At 45.3% G+C, this 17163-nt stretch overlaps 1 protein-coding gene across 1 annotated transcript in view; it reads left to right on the top strand.

The window, feature by feature from the left end:
- Positions 1-6909: 6909 nt before the first annotated feature.
- The window catches only part of rerg (RAS-like, estrogen-regulated, growth inhibitor), a 49923-nt gene continuing 39669 nt past the window's right edge, over positions 6910-17163 (top strand). Inside the window, exon 1 of the mRNA XM_082511871.1 lies at positions 6910-7129. The gene's annotated coding sequence lies outside the window, so the exon portion shown is untranslated. The remainder of the gene's footprint in view (positions 7130-17163) is intronic.

Here is a 17163-nt window from a genome sequence, read left to right as displayed (position 1 = left end):
AGTGTGCAACCTTTTAAGAGCAGCACTCTCTCAGTGTCTTCATTTCCGAAAAAAAGTTTCGCTTTGTACCCCTGCGGTGAAAAGGAAGTAGTTCAGCGTTGTATTCTTATGGCAATATTTCGCTGCATATGTGTTTGTGAGTACAATAGCCAGAAATAGTTACAACTATACCCGGTCTCCCCTGTTTCTGGCATTTGTTGCTTTCGAGCTCTTTTAAAGTAGTGGATGCAAAATGTAATGCAAACTATTTACATGTCTCTGCTGTTAAATAGTACAGCTATTTTCTCAGCAATACAATTAGTACTTGCATGGTATGGTCTCAAACACAAAGAGTGAAATGATGCAATTAACCCCATAGTCTGGGTTAGTTGTAACATGTCCTGTAACACAATGACATAAGGGTACTGACAAAATCTTAATATTTAATCATTTTTATTCAACACCTTAATGCACGCACACACACACAGCTTCAGTGATCCCTTGCTCTCCTATGTAGCAGCATGGAATCACCACTCAGAGGAAGAAAATGTAGTTGTGCACCAGCATCTTCATTAGTACAGGTGTGGGGGTTTTAAAACATATTTATAGGACTTTGTTTCTGAGTGAAACAAAGTCCCAACGTGTGAGTATCAAAGTGCTGCTCTGAATATTTTCTGTTAAATATTTTGGCGGAGGTGTGGTAAAACATTTCAGTGACACCGGGCCTGGAGGGAGAGGTGTGTGTGTGTGTGTGTGTGTGTGTGTGTGTGTGTGTGTGTGTGTGTGTGTGTGTGTGTGTGTGTGTGTGGAGTCGGCCGGAAAGCTGCTCCGCAGTGGTGGTGAAAGATGGTGTGAGGACAAATCTCTGTTCACAAATCTCAAACATGAAAAGTGTTAAGTGTCGTGACTATGGTTACGATATAAAATCATAATTAATGATAAACAGAATGCCATCAACAGTCCGTTCACTCAAAAATACACAGAATATTTGAACATGCAAACAATTAAAAAAAAGGTTTAAGTAAGGCGTAAGTGCTTCTGTAATGCACGGCTGGGTTGTTGATGAACAGTGGCATGTGACTCGTGGTCTAGTTGACCACAAGTGCAGCGTCGTCACATTTCCTGATCCAACAGACTCAAGTGAATCAGTTCTCCATTTGTGTCCAGCATTATGAGAACTGTCCTCTCTCTTGTTAAAAAGAATATTTTCACAATGGTATATGTGTATTTATGCCCCTGAAGTCTTTTTTTCTGTATGTATGAATATCCAGGAACAAAAAAGAGGCACAATTACAGTAGTTCCCTTTCCCTCAACACAGAGTAAGATGAAGTTTAAGTTTTAAATCAATAAAAAAACATTAGCTGAAAACTAGATTTCGACACTAAAGCTGATTTCCGGAAGCTAATAACAACCCTCTTTAATTGTGACACAATATAAAATAATCGCCATCAAGGTGTTCTCAATAAATGCTGCCATACAGTGTGTTTGGGTCCCATAAATATGCATCACTTCTCCTTTAGTCCTCTCCAGTTTTTCTGAAACCTCTAAAAGGACCCTTACTGGATTCAGACGCCTTGGTCGGGAGTCAGACCCCCAACCTGAAGTTGCAAAGGCATGTAGTGTTGTGCTGCATGTGCTGCCAGACACTCATGGAGTGCAGGTAGTTTCTTTAGCCAGTAGGCATGAATCGTGTCAGGGTCTGGTGATGTCCTTCTTCCATATGCTGTTCGAGTATTGCTCCAACTCAAGGCTTGGAATGGATGCTGTTCTCATATTGTTCCGACACAAACCTTGTTAATCTAGATGATGTCTGAGCTGATATAGCTTCAGTTTTGTCTCTCTTGCTCATATCCCAGGAGTAGCATGTGGGACCTAGGCTGGAAAGTGTACTGGATACACATGCCCTGGCGCATTATCTTTGCCGTTCCCAGGACTACGCTCTTCTGGACAGAGATCTCTGATATCACTCCTGGGATCTGCTGGAGCCACTGGCTCAATTTGGGGGGTAGCTGCCCCGATGCTGCAGTTATCACACTAGTACTGTTGCCTTCACCATCCACATCTTCTCAAGCTCCCCCCTCAGCCCTTGATATTTCTCGGGCTTCTAGAGTTCCCTTTTGCTGATGTTGGTTTCACTGGGTATAGCTGGGTGAAAACTTTAGGGGGATTTAGATAAAGGGGAGAGAGTAATTGAAAATGTATTTATTTAGTTATTTATTTATAAGTAAATAAGGTGGAAAAACACTAAACACTCACTCAGAATATGATACATGCCATCCAAAGCCCTCAACACACATCTGCGTCATCCACGCATCTATTCCAGTAGAAGAAGCAGGAAGGGCCCAGATGGGTTTCCCATAGCTAAGGGGTGAGAGTCCCAGAGGACCAGAGGTAGTCGACCCCGCTAGAGGCTGGCTGCCCTGGTCCGAGAACAGGGTCAAAGGGCCACAGGTGCCCAAGAACCACCCGGCAGAGCCCCTCCCATCAAGGAGGTCCTAGCCACCCCAAGCAACCAAGGGAGCGGGTCAGTGACCACACCAGAACATCCAGCTCCCCCCGAAACCAGCAGCAAACTGGGACGGTGCCCCAAAAACTGCCTGTAGCCCCTCATCCCGGGCAGGGTGTGTGAAACAGGTGTAGGGATTCCCCTTTATAAACTCAGAACCTTTGTTATCACTTGTGGCCACTAGAGGCCGCTGTCCTCCCTAAGAAGGAGCTCATACAGGACTAGCTGAAGTAGCATTTTATGAAAGCAGGCAGACATAATGTATCACACAAGAAAGTTTTTTTCTGTTTTTACAATGACGACCCAAACTAATAGTAAAACAGTGCTTTGGTTGTTGCAAATTAAGAGTTTTAACAAGCAGCAGTACACTGAGTCAACCCTCTGTGGGTCAATAACATCCACAGCAAAGTGAGGATAATTTCATTGCTTTCTTAATGTTCTGCTGTGGATCAAAGTGTCTGATGGACTGATGTTAGCTAACATGCGGCTGGTGTCACGGCTGGTCAGGCAGGACTTAAATGCGGGACTCAGAGCTGTGCATGTAAAGGGAGGTTTATTTACAACAACACCAAGTGAAATATATACACATATGTACATATTTAAGGGCCTTGAGGTGACTTTTGTTGTGATTTGGTGCTAAATAAATAAAATTGAATTGAATTACAGTGATGAAGGGACACGGGCTCCAGGAAATCTAGGGGAAGGTCCAGGGCAGGGGTCCACGTCCACAGTCCTCTTCACACTGTCTGTGACTCACTCGTACTCAATCCACTCCCACGCTGAAACTCACTGACACTCATCCAAGCAGGGTCCACATGAAACAGGCAGGGATCCTGAGGATCGTTAGGAAAAACCAGGAATCACTGGTTGGTGTGTTGCCGGGGTTGTGGGCGGGTGGGTGCATGGGGGCCCAGCCCTGGAGCAGGGTGCCGCCGGTGCGTCGAGCCACCTGGGGGGCTCTTCAACTGGTGGGGGAGATTGTCACATCTTGCAGGAGCTTTCCTCTCCTCAGGAGCTCCCTCTGCAGGAGGGGGAGATACAGGAGAGGTGGAGGAAGATCTCAGCCTGGGTGTTTATTGTCTTATGTAGTCTGGAAGATGAGTGGATGGTGGGGTGGGTGCAGTTTTCTCTGTGGTGGGGTTGGGTGGACTGTCCCGGGCTCTGTGGGGCCGGGCGGCGCTGCTGCACTGGGCCCGGTCTGGATGGGCCTGGGCCCCCTTTCCCTGGCGGGTCGCGGAGTATGGGGGTGCCTACTGGGGTCAGCGGGGGAGCTGGCCCCAGGGAGAGGTCACTTGCCCCTCCCTTCCTTCCCTCCCCATCTCCAGCTGCCTCCCTCTTCCCGCTCCACCACAACCACCCACACATGCAGGGCCTTGGAGTAGGGGTATGTCACCAGGGTGCAGAGGAGGCTACCCCCCCCTCTGTCCCCTTCTGGCTGCCTCTGCCTCAATTTTATCCCACAACTTAGACATTCACATTACTCACACTCTCATTACACATACATATAGGATCTTGGGGGTGGGCACAATACACGGAGTCCAAAGTACCATCAGGGTGTACACCCCACCCCTGGCATCGTTGCCCACCTCTCAATTTTAAATACACGTAGACATTGAGGGCTAGCAGGAGGGACCATGCGCTTACCTGCTGCTCTCTGGCAGGTAGCTCCAAGCCCTCCTGGGTTTTAAATGCACCTTAGAACACACATGCATCAACATTACAATGAGCGGGTGGAGGGAGGTTTGGAGTCTTCTCTCACCCCCATTCTCTGCGACCTGCTGGAGCGGGGGGGCTAGGAGGAGGAGTTGGCCGTCCGACTGCGGTCTGGAGTGTGGAGCCTTCCTGCTGCTGCGGAGTCGGGGCGGTCTGCCTCCCCCCACCGCAGGGAAAAGGGAAACACCACCTGGGTCTGGGTGCAGTTCCCCCCTCCAGGGGCGGGGGTACCTAGACCCGGTTTGTAGAGTACGCTTGGGGAGTGTGATTGTGTGTACAGCGTCTCTTTATGTCTGTCTCCACGTTGGTTGAGTGTGGAGTAAGTGCATATGAGAGCATGAGGGTGGGATGGATGTTTGTATCTGTGTGTGCCTGTATGTCTGTGTCTATATGTCAGGTTGGGTATCAGGCGCCACCTCTCTGGGGACATCTCAGGCCCTCCAAGGTTTGGAGGCCTATCTCCCCCTACCACCACTTCCCCTGCCAGTGGCGGACCCCCTCAGACATCGGTGCGTTGGTGGTTCTTTGTGTCCGGGGATGGGCGTCCAGGTACACACCGGCTCACTCCTTGGCGGCCGCTTATCGGGGCCTGGAGCCTGGGGCTCGCTCGGGCCACTTCGGAGGTGGGGTGCCCCCGGCCTCTCGGCCTGGGGCTCGGTCACTCAGGCGCAGCTGGCTGCCGGCGGAGCTCACGGGCGCGTCACTGCAACTCCCCCTGACTTCTGCTCCGCGGCTGCTGAGTGAGCCCTCATCTGGGACTCTCCTCAGCTCTTTCCGGGACAGTGGCGCGGCTGCCCCTCTGTTGGTCTTCCTTGGTCTCTTGTGTTCTGGGGGCCTCTGGATGTCTGGAGTTTTGATCTCCTCCATACCTGCTTCAAGCCCTGGAGGACGGGGCTGTGGCCCCCCCACACCCTCTAGCAGATCATTACATGAAGGAACCTTTTAAAAAAACAAAAAACAAGCGCGTCCATGCTCACAGGTGTACACACGGGTGATCACACCCACAAACTACACCCTTTTTGGCTCCTACCTCAAAGCACACTGTGTTCTGTTGATCTTATGTGCTGCACAATAATGTTTAACATTTAGTATTTACTGTCATATTCCCATATATCATTGTGATGTTGTTTATTCTATTACTCTTGTTCTCTTCTGCTTGTTTTCTTTTTTCTTTCTCAGCAGGTGATCCAGGTGATTGATATATGCATTTTTTTTCTCTGCCCGTTCTGTTGGTTTTTGTCTTTTGCCCTTCTCCCCCGTCCCTCTTCTCAGCTGTTTCTCTTTCCCTCTTTCTTTCTCCCCTTCTTTCCCCCAGTCAAGTCTGTCCCGTATTCAGTAAGTGAAAATAAAATAAACAATAAAAGGTGAATCAAATGGACCATTACGGCAAGGCTGGGATGGTCAGTTTGGTAAAGTAAATCCGTCGGGCATCTTTCTTTGCCTTTAGACAACAATTCTGATGCAAAAGAGCCAAACGGGACAGGCCAAAAAAAAAAAAAAAAAAAAAAAAAAAAGGAAAAACCAGGAATCACGATGAGACTCGGAGATTCACAAAGAGAGTTGGAACTACACTAACGAAGGTAAGCACAACAACCCAGCAATGAACAACAGTCCGCCGTGGCTTTAAGTAGTGGCAGAGCAATCATGCAGCAGGTGAGTGATGATGAGCAGTCGTGGAGATTGAGGCAGGGACCAGGAGGAGGAATGAAGAGGGAGAGAAAACATCCAAAACAAACGGAGCTCTAGAGAGGACCGGAGGATCAGGACACCTGGTGTGGTCTTCTGCTGCTGTAGCCCATTTACTTTGTGTTGTGCACTTAGAGCTGCTCTTCTGCACACCTTGATGGTAACAAATGGTTCCTGTTGCCTCACTATTGGCTCAAAGCAGTCTGACCATTCTCCACTGACCTTTGGCATCAGGAAGGTATTTTCCCCCAGGAAAATACAGCTCACTGGATATCTCAACTTCTTTATACCATTTTCTGTAAACCACAGAGATCATTGTTCTGGAAAATCCAAGCAGAATCAGCCTGTCTGGCATCAACAGCCACGACACATTCTATCATCTTTCTTCACCATCGTGATGCTCAGTTTGACCTGAACAGGCACACATAATAAACTGGCTGCTGGATGTATGCAGCGTGACTCTACTGGACTATACAGTTTTGGTGCCATGTTCTCAGACTGTATATATTTTCTTTGTCTGCTTTCTGCTGCATATAGTTTCACGAGTATCATTTTGCTTTTCTCAGTTTAATGATTTATATTGTCTAAAGTTTTAAATAACTCCACATTTTTGTCTAAGGAGCTTGGAAAGAAAAGCATCTGGACTGTTTTAAGTTGCTTGAAACTGGCTGAACCTTCACAGACAAACTCCCCACTTTGTTTTTGTGTCTGAACACGTTTTAGTCCACTGTACATTTCTGTGGTGCTCTTTTTAAAGTCAGCCAGGGTTTAATAAAAGTGAAAAAGTGTCTGTGTTTACATGCCTAAATGCCGCCAAAACACTGGAAAAAAATCTAACATAGACGGTTTGGAAGAATATCGTTTAACGTTTTGAGATCTTTGAAATCTTTAGGGGGTTTGGCGAAATGAGAGAGGAACTGGAAAATAGTGGAATTTCCCTTTAGAATCTCGAAGCCTGTGTTATTGATCCCCGCCACCAGAGGCCGCTGTCCCCCTCGTTGTGCTCATGCAGCGGCACGCAGCATCAGCCCGGTCAGAGGCAGCAGAGTGTCGGGAACTCCAGCAGCTCCTCTCTATATATTTGCACTGAGGCTCTGTTTTTGGGATTCATTCATCCCCGTCAGAGCTGCTGCTCGGTCCGCCCGGACAGGATCTCCTCTTCCATCCACCCGTCCATCCACCTATCCGTGTTCACCTCCCCCTCTGCCCAGAGGTGCGCAGCGTCCGCATCTGCACCTCAGAAGGTCAGACACATTATTTTCGATCATCGGACCTGTCAACTTTTTTCTTTCTTGTTTTCCTCTCTTTCCCCCCATTTCTGTCCTCTTGATTTCATCACCGGAGGAATTACTACTGAATTCAGCGGTCACCGGTGAGTCGCCCTGCCGGTGTTTTCTCGTGAGGCGAAATCCCCGCAATATAGAGGCGTGGAAGCGATCAGACTTGTGGTCAGGCCAAGAGGTCTGATATATTAGCAGCTGAGGGAATCCTTTTAAGGAAGCTCGTGTTTCCTGAGGTGAGGTTGAGTCTCATGGGGGGAAAGTCTATCCTAAGTGTTGCTGGGATTGCTTTAAATTAACCTTAACCATAGCTTAATGTAATTTAGTCTGTGGTCTTAGTGACGTGTTGCAAGTTGGAAAAGTCTTGCAAGTCAGTTATTTAGGAAATTAAAATGGAGCAATGAAAGAGAAAGCCAGAATCCAGTTTTGTAATACAACCAAAAGAGTTCAGTCTTTATGAATATGCAGTTTCGTGTTACTCTCCCTTCTCCTTCTCCATTCGCATTCATGGGCAGCCCCGAGTACTGCAGAACAGGCCAAATCTTTATGGGAATTAGGGTCCTGTCGCCCAGCACTGGTGCCTGCCAAACTGGGCAGAAGAAGAGGGGCAAGGAAATGCTGAGTGGCTTTGATATACTGCTTATGCACTGAATTTCAATCAATTCAATCTGGACTGAAGGCCAGATAAGAATAATAATTAATTAATAAATAGTAATAATAATAATGAAAAATAAAATGCATGTACTCATTATATTTAAAACAGAGATAAATGTTGCTATATTGTGTTTATAATAGCTTAAATAACTGTATAATAGTCCTTTTTGTAAACAGAGCTGTGAAGCACTACAGTCTCTGCCTTCTGATGAAGCACTGTAACTGGTGCACTTACTAAAAAACACAAGTACAACCGACATACTCTCAGTTTTTGCTACTTAATATCCCTTGAACTGAACTTCCAAGTAGATTATGATTACATAAACACGTGTTAACCTATAAGAAAAAAATCACCGCAACTAGTTACAATGCACTTTAATGTTAACACTAATTCATAGATAATAGCAACATATCATTAACATATAAATTAGCATGATGTCCAGAATGGGGCCATTCTGCATGGTATCGAGTTCAATGTTAAAGTTGCTCCTAAGGAAATCTCAGAGTACACACTGACTTATTTGTTAACAGGTCAAATGAGGCCAAACTTATTTACTTTAACTTGAATGAAATTTATTAGAAGAGTTGTGAAGAGTTCTGCTTTTATACTGAGCCACTCCTTCTTCTATTTATGTATCAGGATGATGATCATGTGACAGATACCCGTCACCCCTGGTTGGTGTTCCAGTGTCACCATATGGTAGAAATTTTTGGAATTTTTTTGTATAATATTAAAGCCTGGTCTGGATCGTTACTGAAAATCTAGCGTCTTTTTTCGGCTTTTACTTAACTAAAAATATAATTTAAACGTTTTCTTAGAGTCAGGGCATTGCAGAAGTATTTTCCCCACTAATTTCCCTCCAGAGGCTGCGCACCATTTCACTGTATATTCTGATGACAGGCCTGCGGTTTGCCGTCTTTCTATAGCCTGTGGTGCAGCAGGTCTCCTCCCTTGGTTTGGAGCACTGAGGTCTGTAATCTCAGTCAACCACAGCACCACCACCCAGATTCATTTCTCAGGGTAAAAATTACAAAAAGGCCAGCTGGGCACACAGTGGAAAAAAATATATACACGTGCCCAGTTTGACAGTCTGGATGAAGTCCCTGCAGAGCAGAGGTCCACGTGTCGAAATAAGCACACTGCTGCATCCTGGACAGAGGGCATCGAGTCCATCAATCATCACTCTTTGTATTTCTCTGTTAAAGTTTTTGCCTCTCCTGAAAGTAAACAAGAACAGCTTCACAGAAACACTGACAGCACTGGCTATGTAGCCAATTATGGAAAAGTTTATTAAGACACAGTCTGATGAGGATCACAGGATTTGCTTTCTAATCTTGTAGTCATTTCTAATCACATGCTGTAGTTAGTGCTGACTGTTTTTAACCTTTGCCGTACACAGCGAGTTTGTCTTTCGCCTCTTTTATGTTGATTTGTTAAGAATGTTCTAATTAACGTTGAAAGTCAATTTAAAGGAATGTTGTAGAAAATACAGAAATTCACTTATTTAGTCTCCTGATGGGAGTTAGCTGAGATCGCTCATTTGTACCTATGAAGTCTGGACACCCTTAGCTTAGCTTAGCTTAGCTTAAAAACAGTCTGGTGCTGTGAATTCCTAAAGCATTGCCGTTACCATGTGTTGCTCAAAAACTGTCTGAGAATGAAGTCATTCCACCCAGCCAAAAAAAGCAAAGAAAAAAGACCCTTTTCTGTAATAAACTAGATGTATAAAATGGACGTAGTTCCTGTGATGCGTCAACGGTAGCATTTTGGCTAGTTAAGACTGGTAGTGTTGCTAGTTAAGACCAGCGGTCCCCAACCTCTTTTGCACCACGGGTCAGTTTAATGTTAGACAATATTTTCACAGACCGGCCTTTAAGGTGTTACGGAGCCCCGCAGGGGACATGGGAGAAAAAAAAAATTAAGACGGACTTTTGCAAGATCTCGCAAAACAAACTCGGGATCTCGCAAAAGTTTTAGCCGCATTCTTCGGAGGCCGCCAGCTCGAAGCCGACTGGGAGATCGAGGCACGATGTGCCGGGAAAGCGGTGTTCCTCCCGGCTGTAGTAGGTCTCGACCTCCTGTTAGCTTCGAGATGGTGGGTGTCAGATCTCCGAAAACGTCGGAGCACTTTTGCAAATTTGTGATGTCTTGTAAACCGAGCAGGTATCTGACATTTACACAACTACATTCACACCTCAAAATATCTTAAAAGTGTATTTTGTGACCCAGAAAGAGTAATATTACAACTAAGTAGCTGCCGCCATTGTTGGAATGTTGCGAGATCTCGCAAAACTTTTGCGAGAACCCGAGTTTGTTTTGCGAGATCTCGCAAAAGTCTGTCTTAATTTTTTTTTCTTCCATGTCCCCTGCAGGGCTCCGTAAGGTGTCGCAGATAAATACAACAAAATAAAATGATACGACCAAGACAAAAACTGTGGTATTTTGTAAATATAATAATAAACACAAATTCACTGTGTAATTGTGTAACTTTATTAGCAGTGTCCTCCTAAAATCCGGGAAAAGACCCAGGGAAACCGAGTTAACGATAAAAACCCTGAAAATCATAAATTTCACACCCGAGCCTCAACTCTTGTGGCCTGGTACCAAACCACTCACGGACCCGCCTGATGGGTTGGGGACTGCTGGTTAAGACTAGCAACACCAGCAGAAATGCATTCATAAGCCGTATATATGCGACAAACAGACACGCATGTCTGCTAACAGTACAGAACTTTATCGCTCAAGTATGTGTACACACACAATTGGGCTCAGGTTAGTTCTTTGCTCTCAATGTACACTGCACAATAGGCAACAGACAATACAGACAATAGCAACATGGCACAAATAATAACACACTGGAAGCCTGGCAGATATAACGAACTGCCGGGGACATTTCTGCCCAGCCAGGTTTGGGTAGCACAGGGTGGCTGATCTGGAAATCTGTGTACGACCGTGGTCAAGAATTCCAGATGGTGGCGGTAAGGCCTGGCAGGCGCTCACTGGCTGTAGCTGCCTGTCAGTCAAAGTAAACACATCCGTAACTCTTGTATTCAGATGGATGAATTTCTCACAGAGGGCAAATACCTTAAGGAACTGAATTTTTGGCACTTCTAGTTGAACCAAAGATCATTTTTATTAACTTTAGAAAAAGTTGGGCCAACAGTTTTCACTAGTCTTTACAGCATGCTAGTTAAGCTAGACTACAGTCACGGTAAACACTCACTTGTTGAAGTAAATCCTGAGATCTTTCTTTCCCTCTTCTTATTTTCCCCATCTTCAGATTCAAGCAGTGATTTGTTATCCAACAACAGTATCAGACTTCAGCTAGCCAGGTTTTTATCGGTTTTTTTTTTTAAAAAGAGCAGAAGAAAAAGAGGAGGCTCCATATTTACAAGAGACAACATGCAAATGCACCTTTGTTAGCGCTGGACGAGTGCAGTGCTAAGGTCAGCCAAGCTAGTCACAGCTTGTCTTATCTCTGTACCGCATGCAGGTGAGATGAAGTTGATAGTGATTACCACGTTTGACACATAAAGGTGGCAAACACACAGGCCGTGGTCTTTCAGAATGTGAGAAAAATTGCTCTTTAAAATGCATCCCTGCTTTACTTGTAGTGCTTATCCTGGCTCATAGTTGTTGTTTTTTTTCCTTTCTCTGGCTGATCCTATGTTTCTTTGACCTTGGATCCATGCTGAAACAACATATCATTTGTTTTTGTCTTGGCAGCCACTGGAATTTGTTCTCTGTCAGAAAAAAGCTCTACATGCGTTGAGTAAAATAGAGAGACACCTCAGCTTCACTAAAGCAGATCATCCTGTGACTTCATTGCATGACTGAGGTGTGTGCGTGTGTGTGTGTGTGTACATACATGTATGTTTGGATGAAGGATGGAGCAGGTGTGGAGGCCATAAAAGGCAAAACAGGAAGACGAATGGCCGAGTCGATAGGGAGACACGTCTCTGTGCTTCTCTTCTTCCTCTCAGTGGTGATTCCCTGCTGCTGCGTGGGAGAGCAAGGGATCACTGCAGCAGTGTGTGTGTGTGTGTGTGTGTGTGTGTGTGTGTGTGTGTGTGTGTGTGTGTGTGTGTGTGTTTTTGTGTCGTTACAGCAATGTGTGCGAGATGGGAAACAGAGGGAGAGCAAACACGAGCGTAAAAGTGAGAAACAAGGCAGAAAAAAAAGTGCTGTAACAGCCATACATATTCCCTTCATGTCCTGTTTACATTCGACTGAAGACTTTTCCTTTAGCATCTACTGTCAGTGTAAACACTGTGCGTGGAGCTAAAAGAGAAGCTTTTATCTCCCTTTAGAGCACTGTTGTTATGGATGTTACTAATTCTTATAGCTAGCATTTGATGGAGTGAATAAGCATTTTAGAAGACAGAGGGTGTGTTTTACAGAAGTAGCAGCAGGTCTGGTGCACAGCTAACTCCAGTATCAGTAGATACTCATGTCCCCTCTAACTTTTATAATGCAGGTGTTAGATAGACACCAATAACAAAACAGATTAGATAGCTCAGATTAGATTAGTGAATGTCCGTCTCTCTATGTTAGCTCTTTCAAAGACTGGCGACCTGTCCACAGTGTACCCTACCTCTCACCCTGGAAGCGTTGGAATGACCAAAATATAATATCCCAGAGGTGTTCTGTTGAATTTGGGTCAGAAAGACTTGGGGGTTCGTCAGTGGTATCACTTCCTTTATCCTCTAGGACAGGGGGGACAACTCCAGGCCTCAAGGCCCGGTGTCCTGCAGGTGTCCTCTGGAGAACTTCAAGACATGCTGAAGAGGTCATTTGCAAATTTGAATCAGCTGTATCTGATTAACCCCCAAGGAGGCCATTTACGTGAAAAGGGAAAGACCATCTCTGAATCGAGGAGGGGCCTAAGGGTACATCTTTCGCATCTTACAATGCTGTGATTGCAGCCATTCCCCAACTCTCTGTGAATGGGACTCCTGGCCATTCATCAGTGGTTGTTGATCAATGGTCATGAGAATTTGCATAATTATGATTAAGGAACTGACCTCCCAGCCCATTGTTCCTTCAGTGGGCTGGTTTCAGTCATTATGCAAATGTCCTGTTTATAAGATTGAAACCTGCAGTCAGCTGAGACTGAAGACGTCACTTGGATGATGACGAAACGTTTCTCCCACAAAACGCTACGTCCAGATGAACAGAATCAACTTTTGGAGATTTACTTACCTGGATGATTGAGAATGCATCAAGATGAATCAGCTGTACTGGATCAAGGACACATCTAAAACCTGCAGGACCCCGGCACTCGAGGCCTGGAGTTGCCTACCTCTGCTCTAGGAACACGAAGCTGGGCATTGTTGCGCACCACGAGGAATCCAGGACCCACTGCACCGGCATGGGCTCTGACAACGGGTCCAAGAGTTTTATTCTGATAACTAATGGCAGCCATTGCGCTGCAGGGTGTGGTTGCACAGCATGTAGAGGTTTGTGAGTCTCTCCATGGGAAAAATGTCGGTGTTTGAGCGGTATATTATGGTACACAGCAAACTAAGGAAGCGATGAGTCTTTAAACAGACAGGAGTTGTTTTTGGTTGTTAGTATAATTTCATATCTGATGGCTCCATATCATAGTGTTTACCTAATATGCAAAAGATCCCTGCTGCGAGATCACGATGAGACTGTAAAAAGTCTCCCAACTTAAATATGTGGAACTATGTAAAACCCTGTGAGCAACAGAGTAGCCAAAATAAGTTTCTAGTGTTATTTCATATCTGATCTTCTACAGAGCTTGTTTAACAGGTGGGATCTAAGTGCCGTTTGATTGTGATTACACTGATAAGCGTACGTGCTGTCAGTTTCACAAAAAAAACCTCGGTTAGAACGCTCGTCTTCAATGCCATGTTTTTGCTTCCTACTGCGTCGGATAGACAGAGGGGAGAGACTGTGGTTCCACCATTTACTATACATAGGACGACCACGTTATCAACATAGATGGCAAAACAGATGGATGTCGCTACAGTGGTGTCACCCACTGGTTTGTCAAGTCCCGTTTTTGCTCTTGGCTCTTTCAAAGGAAGAGTACCCAGCCACTGGTACAGATATGTGGACGACACCTGGGTCAAAATCAAGACACAAGAAGTGGAATCCTTCACTGCGCACATCAACGCTGTGGATAAAAACATCAAGTTCACCAGGGAAGACACAAAGGACAACTGTCTGCCTTTCCTGGACTGCGCTGTGCACATTGAAGAGAACGGCAAACTCAACATCGAAGTTTACCGGAAGCCCACACACACGGACCAGTACATCCTCCTTGACTCCCATCACCCTTTGGAACACAAACTTGGAGTAATTAGGACCCTACACCACCGGGCAGAACATGTTCCCTCTAAGCCTGAAGGGAAAAAGAAGGAACGCACACATGTAAAGGAAGCACTCAAAACGTGCGGCTATCCTAAATGGGCGTTCTTAAAGTCAGCAAAGAGGCACAGAAAAGAAGACCAGACACCAGCGAGGGAGGATAAGAAGGACAGACGCAACAACATTGTCATCCCCTATGTAGCCGGTGTATCAGAGAAACTCAGGAGAGTTTTCTCCAAGCATGACATCCCAGTGTATTTCAGACCCAGCAACACGCTCAGACAGAAACTGGTTCACCCGAAAGACAAAACGCCAAAACACAAACTTAGCAATGTTTGAACAGAGGCGGGGGTTTACGACACCAACTCTCTGCCATCTATAATCCAGTTTTGAGATCCCTTCCCAGACGCCTTAACGCCCACTCACATCCTGGGCCATCTGACCTCAGGAATTCGCATGATAAGGTGGGGCCAGGTTTCACAATGAACACACCCGAAACTCTGGCTGATTGGGACCCACGCCCAGTTTCCCACCTTGGCTCAGGCGATTAGAGGATCATCAGGGGTCCTTTTGTCCCTCTGTGGGGGGTCACTCCCACTAGGTTTATATCTGGGACTCTCCACCATTTGACCTTAGAACTGAAGAAGCTTCTCGGATGAGAGGTGAAACGTCTTCAAGCAACTTAAAGAAGTCCAGACGCTTTTCTTTGCAAGCTCCTTTGACTACGATGACCTGGATGACTGAGAACCTTCACAGACATGTCCCGTTTTAAAGCCTTGATGTGAGTGCTGTGTCGACACGTTGTTTACTGGAGCAACTAACCAGCCAACTGCTCAGAGTGTCCTTTAAAACAAAGACTAAACAAGATGAACTGGCCTGTCTCTAAAAGCAGCCACACACTTAATCAGAACTTTAAGCCTTAATAGCATTTAATTGGGTGGGTCATGTGAAAAATGTACCCCTATACTGTTTGTTTTAAACCAGGTTGTAAACATGCTTCCTCTGTCTTAAAGACATGGGAGTCTGTGACTTGATTTTAGACCCAGCCTTAATGACTGTTTAAATGTGGCAGTTTCATTCATTCTAAGCACTCAGGAAATAAAGGTTGATTGATTGGTAATTGATTGATTGATTGGTAATTTATTTCAACATGTGAACAATATACAAGTACATTTAGAAAAGAAATGAGAGAAAAAAAAATATACTATACAAATTACATACAAAAAAACATTCTGATTAATTTACATGTTGAAAGGGAGTGGGAAGAATCACCGAGGCAGTGATATTAATATTGGTTGGAGATGTAATGACACGTTTCAAACTTGAACAGTGGGAGAATGCCACTCAGGGTTAAACTCAGTCATTCATCTTTGTCCTCGAAACTGCCAAACACCACAAACTTAGCTGGGAGGACAGAACACAACGTCATTATTGCTATTACAGCAGCGGTTTTGCTCACTGCTTTGACTGTGCTGTGTGGTTATCGGAGCCACATCAGCAATGACCGAAACAAATATTTAAAGATGCTGGCAGCTGCCGTGACACCACCTGCCGAGTAGGAGACGTAGACAGATGATCGATCTCCACTTGGGTCACACAGAGCGGCACGCTGTCACACCATATATAGACATATGTGTGTTGCTATGAAGGGGAAAAGGTTAGTTTAAAACATATGTGTGTGTTTAAGCGTCTGCCTGGAGTAAAGGAGAAGAAAACTGGATGCTGGCCACTTAATAATTTCAGCCAGTGTGAAGTTGGGTGTGTGTCAGTGCCAGCAACATATTAACCAAGCACAGCTTTTATTTAACTGGGCACACGAACGTGTGATCCGGTTTCAGCTTTCTCTCATTTTCCTGCTGTAGCTCATTTCAGCCAACAAAGAGTGAGAAGTCCAGTCCAGTCTGTGCTTCATGTAATGTACACAACGGTGACTGACGATAAATCTGTTCAAAAACTTGGCTGACAAACTTCAGCACGCTATAAATGGCTGTCTTAATTACTGAACGGCAAAGTTATGTGGTGTTAAATTAGAGTGTACATTTAAAAATAATTCACAGAACAAATTACTGTTGTCTCTTGACATCTGCCTGTTCAACATCATTCTGTTGTAGATTTGCTGCTCTGCTTGGGATCATTGTCGTATTGCATGATCCAGGGTTTAGCTGTTGGCCACACATTTGACTCTCGTATACTTGGTGTACGGAGGAGTTCGTGGGTGGCTCGGGGACTGCAAGGTGCCCAGGTCTTGTAGGTGCAGAACAAGCTCAAATCATCACCCCTCCACCACCGTGCTGGACACCTGGCATGAGATCTTTGTGTTTCTTGCTAATTGTGGTGCTGTGCAATATTATTGCAGTACCTTGTAGTACCATATCACCCTATTAGAGCACTTCACTCTCGCACTGCAGGCCTACTTGTTGTTCCTAGAGTATTTAAAAGTAGAATGGGAGGCAGAGCCTTCAGTTTTCAGGCCCCTCTTCTGTGGAACCAGCTTCCAGTTTGGATTCAGGAGACAGACACTATCTCTACTTTCAAGATTAGGCTTCAAACTTTCCTTTTTGCTAAAGCATATAGTTAGGGCTGGACCAGGTGACCCTGAATCCTCCCTTAGTTATGTTGCAATAGGTGTAGGCTGCTCGGCGATTCCCATGATGCACTAGGTGTTTCTTCTTCACTCACTATGTGTTAACAGACCTCTCTGCATTGAATCATATCTGTTATTAACCTCCGTCTCTCTTCCACAGCATGTCTTTTATCCTGTCTTCCTTCTCTCACCCCAACCAATCACAGCAGATGGCCCCGCCCCTCCCTGAGCCTGGTTCTGCTGGAGGTTTCTTCCTGTTAAAAGGGAGTTTTTCCTTCCCACTGTCGCCAAAGTGCTTGCTCATAGGGGGTCATATAATTGTTGGGTTTTTCTCTGTATGTATTATTGTAGCGTCTATCTTACAATATAAAGCGCCTTGAGGTGATTGTTGCTGTGATTTCACGCTGTATAAATAAAATTGAA

Source organism: Aulonocara stuartgranti (assembly GCF_965226115.1).
Source record: "Aulonocara stuartgranti genome assembly, chromosome: 17".
Classification (NCBI taxonomy): Eukaryota; Metazoa; Chordata; class Actinopteri; order Cichliformes; family Cichlidae; genus Aulonocara; species Aulonocara stuartgranti.
Note: the sequence above shows the minus strand (reverse complement) of the source record. Positions and strands in the feature narration are given on the sequence as shown.